The sequence below is a fragment of the Oncorhynchus kisutch genome, linkage group LG9, assembly GCF_002021735.2.
Source record: "Oncorhynchus kisutch isolate 150728-3 linkage group LG9, Okis_V2, whole genome shotgun sequence".
Taxonomy (NCBI): domain Eukaryota; kingdom Metazoa; phylum Chordata; class Actinopteri; order Salmoniformes; family Salmonidae; genus Oncorhynchus; species Oncorhynchus kisutch.
This window is the reverse complement of record NC_034182.2, coordinates 14,835,987-14,844,239: the sequence shown is the minus strand read 5'-3', so window position 1 is coordinate 14,844,239 and position 8,253 is coordinate 14,835,987.

Sequence of the window (8,253 nt, the reverse complement as noted above, 5' to 3'; positions counted from 1 at the left end):
TCTTGACAAGAGTGGTGATGTTGTTGGTCCATGTCAAGTCCTCTGTGATGTGGACGCAGATGAACTTACAACCGCGGTGTCGACAAAAAACTCTGCCACTCCTTTCGTCTGTCTGTCCTCGTTTCTGTCCGTCGGTCTGTCTAAAATGTGTTTCCCTAACTCTTCATGGTGGTTATAGGAGGCAGTCAGGCACTCTGGTGGAACAAACAGTAAAGCTGTTAATAAAAGTATCAGACCTGTCACTTCAGCTGTAACGGTATCCCCATTCGGGCTGCCATCCCCGCCACAATCAGGGTAATTTCGATACGAAAAACAAAATACTGAATTCTACCACAACAAAAATAATAACCTTAATCATGCCTTCTTGCCACCAAGAAATAGGAAACCGAAAGAAAGCTACTGTCACGGTGGAGGAGTTTCTGGTCGACGTAGGAGAGAAGGTAGGATACGAGAATGTTGCTTATGCATCCCGGATGAATAAAGCGGTGGTGGTATTTCTTAAAGAAGAGCGCCTTGTAGATCGTATGGTTGAGCATGGCGTACTTCTTAAAGGAATGTTTATTCAAGATACCCCGCTTTTTTTCTCCGTCAACAAGGGTAACGATTTCAAATGTACCGCCGTTTATTCCAAATGAGCTATTGGAGCGCGAGTTATTGCGCTTTGGGAAGATCACCAGTTCAATTAAGGTTGTCCCGTTGGGTTGCAAACACCCGGCGTTGAAACAGGTTATGTCATTTCGGCGACAGGTGTTTATGTTTTTGGACTCACCGGAGCAGACTTTAGAGTTATCGTTTAAAATCAAGTATGACAATAGACTGTATATGGCTTATGCTAGTACGGGTAGTCAACGGTGTTTTGAGTGTGGGGATGTTGGTCATAAGCAACATGCTTGCCCGAAAAGGGAGAAGGCCGAGGGAGGGGCGCAGGTGGTCATCTTAACGCCTGGGCCCACTGATGTAGGGAGAGGTGGGCCAACAGCGGTAGAGCAGCCACAAGCACCTGTTGCTGAGGAACAAGTTATCCGTGTTGAGGGCACGGAGTTGCAACTTGTATTAGAGGGAAATGTTATGCAGCAGAAAAATATTGTTGTAGAAGGTAAGGATGTATCTGAAGAGCCAGTTCCTCAGACTGGTGAGCAGGTGCCCAGTACGAGTGCTGGGGTAAAGGAGGAGGTTCATGTGGAGCTAGCCTCCCAGGTAGTGGAGATGCCCACTATGAGTAACGGGGTACAGGAGGGGGTTCATGTGGAGCTAGGCTCCCAGGGAGTGGAGGAGATGCCCACTACGAGTAATGGGGTACAGGAGGGGGTTCATGTGGAGCTAGCCTCCCAGGTAGGGGAGGAGATGCCCACTACGAGTAATGGGGTACAGGAGGGGGTTCATGTGGAGCTAGCCTCCCAGGTAGGGGAGGAGATGCCCACTACGAGTAATGGGGTACAGGAGGGGGTTCATGTGGAGCTAGCCTCCCAGGTAGTGGAGATGCCCACTATGAGTAACGGGGTACAGGAGGGGGTTCATGTGGAGCTAGGCTCCCAGGGAGTGGAGGAGATGCCCACTACGAGTAATGGGGTACAGGAGGGGGTTCATGTGGAGCTAGCCTCCCAGGTAGGGGAGGAGATGCCCACTACGAGTAATGGGGTACAGGAGGGGGTTCATGTGGAGCTAGCCTCCCAGGTAGGGGAGGTGATGCCCACTACGAGTAATGGGGTACAGGAGGGGGTTCATGTGGAGCTAGACTCCCAGGTAGTGGAGGAGATGCCCACTACGAGTGCTGGGGTTCATGTGGAGCTAGGCTCCCAGGTAGACGACGAGATGCCCACTACGAGTAATGAGGTTCAGGTGGGGCAAGTCTCCCAGGTAGTGGAGGAGATGCCTGGTACGAGTAATAGGGTGCAAGTGGGGAGTGTTGAAAGGGATGTGGTAGAGTGGAGTCAGTTGTCTGTGGCCTCAGCTGAGGAGGATCAGGAGAAAGATATCTCTTTTGATATGATAGCAGCTGGTGAGGACTCAATTTAGGATCTAGAGGAGGTAAATGGGTTTCTGGATCAGACTTTTGGGAAATCTGTCAAATTGGCAGATTATTTTGATGATGTTGATAAGTTTGTGAGGTCAGCTGGGATGTTACAGAAGACGGTGGGGTTAGACCAATTGAGTGAGAAGAAGAGGTTTCGCTTGAGGAAATTTGTTACTGCTGTTGCAGCAGTAAAAGGTGGTGGGAAACGTGGTCAGGTTAATAAGAGAAGATTAAAACAATGATGATGATCATGCTTCATAGGGTGTCTTTTTTCTCTTTGGTTTCTCTGTGGTTTCTTCAGCTTTTCTTTTCTCTTTTCTATATGGAGGTACTAAGGGTAGGTTCTCTCAAAATTAATGGGGGAAGGGACAGGAATAAGAGGGCTTGTGTATTAGAAGTAATAAAACAGAAAAGGCTTAATGTAGTTTTCCTACAGGAGACACATAGTGATGAGGAAAATGAGGTTGACTGGGGTATGTGGTGGGAGGGGCAGCATATACTCAGTCATGGTACTAATTTCAGTGCTGGGGTGGCAATCTTGTTTTCCTCAGGATTAGAGGTGACTGTGGTATCTACAACAGAGATTGTCAAGGGTCGGGTTTTATTGGTCAAGGTGGATGTTGTGTTTTTTTAATATATATTTTTTAATGTTTATGCTCCTAATGAGGGTACAGAGCGTATTGCTGTATTTGATCAAATAAAGGAAACCTTAAGACAGTGTGACCAAGAGGGGTGTATGGTTTTAGGGGGTGACTGGAACTGTACAGTGGATTTTACTGTTGATCGCACCACTGAAGAACCTCACCTGCGGTCAGCCACTTGCCTGTCTGGCCTATTAACTGAGTTTGAGCTTTCTGATGTGTTAGGCAGCACACATGGCTAAAAGTTAATGAAGGTCGTGTCAGTGCAGCAAGATTAGACAGGTTGTATGTATCTGAGCAATACTGTAGTAGGGTTGGAAGGTGTGCCATTACTCCTGTGGGTTTCTCTGATCATCATATTGTTACTGTTGATATTCACTTGTCCTGTCCACGAAGGTCATCACCTTACTGGTATTTGAATGTTAAATTGTTACATGATGTCGTGTTTTGTGAAAGGTTTTTGTTGTTTTGGGAAAAATGGAGGGTTACAAAAGGGAATTTTAAGTCCTTGAGACAATGGTGGGAGGTTCTAGAGACAATGGTGGGAGGTTCTAGAGACACTGGTGGGAGGTTCTAGAGACAATGGTGGGAGGTTCTAGAGACAATGGTGGGAGGTTCTAGAGACAATGGTGGGAGGTTGGGAAGGCCCAGATACAATTATTTTGTCAACAGTATACTGCTCTGTCTCAAATTGAAGTTAAAGAGACTATCAAGGCCCTTGAACAGGACATCAAGTCTATTGAATTGAAGCTGCTCACTCAGAACAGGACAAGAGACATGAACTGAGGTCGTTTCTGGATGAAAGAGTGAAGGGTGCCTTGATTAGGTCTCGTTTCGCTTCCCTCAAGGATATGGATGCTCCTAGGTGCTTTTTAAAAAACCAAGGACAGTCGACATTGCAACGTAAACAGATGGTCTGCCTTGGTCTCCCTGGTGGGAAGGTGACCACGGATGACAGTGAAATGCGTCAACATGCCGTGGATTTCTACTCGGCCCTCTATAAGGTGGAGGATTGTGACTCTCTGTCACAACTCACAACTCTCTGTCACAACTCTCTGTTGTTACACGGTCTTCCTCAATTGGGACCTGAGCAGAGAGTCGCATTGGACTCTGACATTACACTGCAAGAGCTGTCCACAGCAGTTATGCAGCTCTCAACAGGCCGAGTTTTATAAGCACTTTTGGGGGTGTATTGGTGAGGATTTTTATGAAGTGGTGTGTTCCTGTATCCTGTCAACGTGCTGTGTTTTCACTGTTGCCAAAAAAGGGGGATTTGGCTCTCATAAAAAATTGGAGACCTGTTGCTTTGCTGTATGCTGAATACAAAATTGTTTCTAAATGTCTCTCAAACAGGTTGAAAGAGTATCTGGGATTGTTGATCCACAAGGACCAGTCCTACTGTGTACCTGATCGCTCTATTGTTGACAACTTGTTTCTGATAAGAGATATTTTAGACATTTGTTAACTGTCTAATGTAAATGTGGGTTTACTTTCTTTGGATCAGGAGAAGGCTTTTGATCGTGTGGACCACCAGTACTTGTTTTTTTGTCTTGGATGAATTTACTGTGGGGGCCTCGTATATGGTGACGGTGGGGGGTGGTTTGAGTTGCCCTATCCCTGTCCAAAGGGGCATCAGGCCGGGATGCCCAATTTCAGGGCAGTTATATAGTTTGGCGATTGAACCAATGCTTTGTTTTTTAAGAGCGAAGCTTACTGGTTTCTCTGTGCCAGGTGTAATGGAGGGTCCCACGATAGCACTGTCTGCGTATGCAGATGATGTGACAGTTTTTATTATAGGGGGTGAGGATGTTAAGGTTCTCTCAAACGCTATAAAGGTGTATGAGGGGGCCTCCTCAACTAGAGTCAATTGGGGAAAGAGTGAAGTGCTGTGAGCAGGTCAGCTTCAAACGGGGTCCGCTCCACGGTTACCAGGGGCGCTTCAGTGGGGCAGAGATGGGATGAAGATTTTTTTTCTTTCTAGGCTCCGATGTCTTTCAGAAAAAGAACTGGGAGGGTGTATTGGAGAAAGTGTGTGCCAGACTGTCAAGATGGAAATGGGTGCTGCTCCAGCTGTCTTATAGGGGAAGGGTCCTGGTAGCTAATAATCTTGCTGCCTCTACCCTGTGGCACAGACTAATGATTTTGCAGCCAACAAAGGGTCTGATACAAGAGCTTCAGAGGACCCGTGTCAATTTCAAATCAAATCAAATCAAATGTATTTATATAGCCCTTCGTACATCAGCTGATATCTCAAAGTGCTGTACAGAAACCCAGCCTAAAACCCCAAACAGCAAGCAATGCAGGTGTAGAAGCACGGTGGCTAGGAAAAACTCCCTAGAAAGGCCAATACCTAGGAAGAAACCTAGAGAGGAACCAGGCTATGTGGGGTGGCCAGTCCTCTTCTGGCTGTGCCGGGTGGAGATTATAACAGAACATGGCCAAGATGTTCAAATGTTCATAAATGACCAGCATGGTCGAATAATAATAAGGCAGAACAGTTGAAACTGGAGCAGCAGCACAGTCAGGTGGAAGTTGAAACTGGAGCAGCAGCATGGCCAGGTGGACTGGGGACAGCAAGGAGTCATCATGTCAGGTAGTCCTGGGGCATGGTCCTAGGGCTCAGGTCCTCCGAGAGAGAGAAAGAAAGAGAGAAGGAGAGAATTAGAGAACGCACACTTAGATTCACACAGGACACCGAATAGGACAGGAGAAGTACTCCAGATATAACAAACTGACCCCAGCCCCCCGACACATAAACTACTGCAGCATAAATACTGGAGGCTGAGACAGGAGGGGTCAGGAGACACTGTGGCCCCATCCGAGGACACCCCCGGACAGGGCCAAACAGGAAGGATATAACCCCACACACTTTGCCAAAGCACAGCCCCCACACCACTAGAGGGATATCTTCAACCACCAACTTACCATCCTGAGACAAGGCTGAGTATAGCCCACAAAGATCTCCGCCACGGCACAACCCAAGGGGGGGGCGCCAACCCAGACAGGATGACCACAACAGTGAATCAACCCACTCAGGTGACGCACCCCCTCCAGGGACGGCATGAGAGAGCCCCAGCAAGCCAGTGACTCAGCCCCTGTAATAGGGTTAGAGGCAGAGAATCCCAGTGGAAAGAGGGGAACCGGCCAGGCAGAGACAGCAAGGGCTCTTTCTTCTGGTCTATACAACACTGGATTTAAACTGCAGCCTTTTCCTCTTAAAGCTGGAGGGGGGTGATTTGCCTGCCTGACTACATTTTATGAGTCTGTTATGCAGGCTTGGAGAGTCCTTGTCAAGTCCTGTAAGGCCTGCATGCCACCAGGGATGTGGCTTTTTGAAGAACCTCTTTTTCACAACACTGCCATTCAGTCCCGTGTTCTGTGTTCAGCTAGCCTACGTTCATGCCTGTTAGGCGTGGGGTGTACCAAGCTGGGTCATCTGATGCGGAGCAGATCGTTGGAGGAGCTAGGAGAAAGAGCGGGGATCCGATCATCTCGCCTACTGAGGAAGGTCGTCGCTGAGGTCTGTGACTCCTTGCCAGTGCTTCATCTGCAGTATGTGACTGACACTTCCAATTCTGATCGGTGGAAGGAGGGTCTGGATTATGTGTTCCCTGCACTGATTGTTAGTGCTGCGATGGGGGCATTCGAGGAGGACGTGGGGATGCTGCTTTCCTTCGATACCCCGGAGCTGGGGGAGTTCAAGGAGGTGGGAAAGAAGGCCATGTACAGAATATGTGTAAAGGTGTCCCATGCCTCTTCCCTGGAATGGGTCAAATCAACAAGGTGGGCGGGTGTGCTTGGTCCAGGTGCCTCTCCAAAAGGCTGTTGGCGATCATTATACAAGCGGCAGCGAGACTAAGGATTGAGTTTGCCTATTATAAACTATTGATCTGTTTTTGAGTATAAGGAGTATTCAGAGGCTGTTGTGTTTAGTTATTGTGGACGAGGAATTGGAGTTGTGTTTTTAATTTATGTGTAACTGTGGTTTTGTATGAATATTTATTGTGTGGTGGGCCCCCAGACCCAATAAAGATTATTTAAAACTTTTTTTTTAAAACTTTTTTTTAACTCTCTCTTTCTCTTTCTTTCTTTCTTTCTCTCTCTCTCTCTCTCTCTCTCTCTCTCTCTCTCTCTCTCTCTCTCTCTCTCTCTCTCTCTCTCTCTCTCTCTCGCACTCTCGCTCGCATCTTGTTCCCTCTGTTTTGCCTTTCCTCTCTCCCTGTATGTGCCCATCTCTCTATCACTCTATCAGTCTGTATGTTTGTGTATCTCTCTCTCTAGAAAAGTATCTATATCCCACCTCTGCACTCTTTACTTACTTGTTCTCTATCTCCTTCTCCCTCCTCCTGTTTAAGGGCCAATATCTCAAATTGACCTGATTCTACACCTGGTGACCGTTCTGCTATTGTTCTCATCCATTTGTCTTTCTAAGGCTCAGGGCTAGATGTCACGACAATTAAACAGAGCTTCTGTGCCAGCAGTAGTCTGGAATATGTTAATGAATCTCTAGTCTCCTTTAGCTTCCCTACATTTATCACAAGAGCCTGACATAAAAACCCATGAAGTTATTGTCCAAGGTGCGCTAAGGCTGCATTTATTGGGGTCTGATTTCGTGTTCCCTCCCGCTGAGTTGGCCACTAGTGTGGAGGTGTAAATTACCTTGTGTTATTATGCATTAACACCTTCTGTTGGGAATGAAGGGGAGTTATATTGTGAATAGAGCAGGAGAGGTGTTGAAGAACATGCGATTGATGTCATGTACATTCTGAGAGTGTCTATTTTAGATGCTAATAAAACACATATCTATTTCCCACAGAATAGATAATTAGTGGTATGTGTGTGTGAGAGAGAGCGAGAGAGGGACAGACAGACAGACAGACAGAGAGAGAGGGGGGGGAAGAGGGACAGACAGACAGAGCGAGAGAGAGCGAGAGAGAGAGGGTAATGAGATGTGTGTGTCCTTAGCTAGTGAGCTCCTTTCCTGTTTTGAAAATGTTGCCGCTTACTCATCTCTCTCTCTCACTCACTTGCTCTCTCACTCCCCCTCTCTCCCTTTATTTCCCTCCCTCTCTCTCTCTCTCTTCTCCCCTGTTTTATCTATCCTCTGACACTTTGTGTCTGTCGGATTAGCACCTTTAGTTTCTCAGCAAAGCAGGTGGGGAACATCATTAGAGCTCCACAAATAGTCTTGGCAAGCTCACTAGTGGAAGAGAGGTGTCACTTTAAAAAACACAATGTTGTACATTGGAGTCATGCCATGGTTACGTCATACACTGCTACCCCGAGGCCCAGGCAGAAACATTTTCTCAGCCAGAGAGATTTAGAGAGAGAGTGCAAGAGAGAGAGAGAGAAATTAGTATGGAAACTAGGCTCATATCTGCATTGGGATCCTATTTCAATCATAATTAACGGGCTGTTTTTGTTTTCAAACCAGTCATTTTACTTTCTCTCAAGAGTAGTGATTGCTGAATGATATATTGTTGTGTAGCACTCGTAGGGTGATATTTTTTGTACCATCAATCATCGGAATGAAAGCTGCCGTCAAGGCTCCACTTGATAAAATGCAGCGCAACAGTCTGACGGGAGATCAGTCTTCAT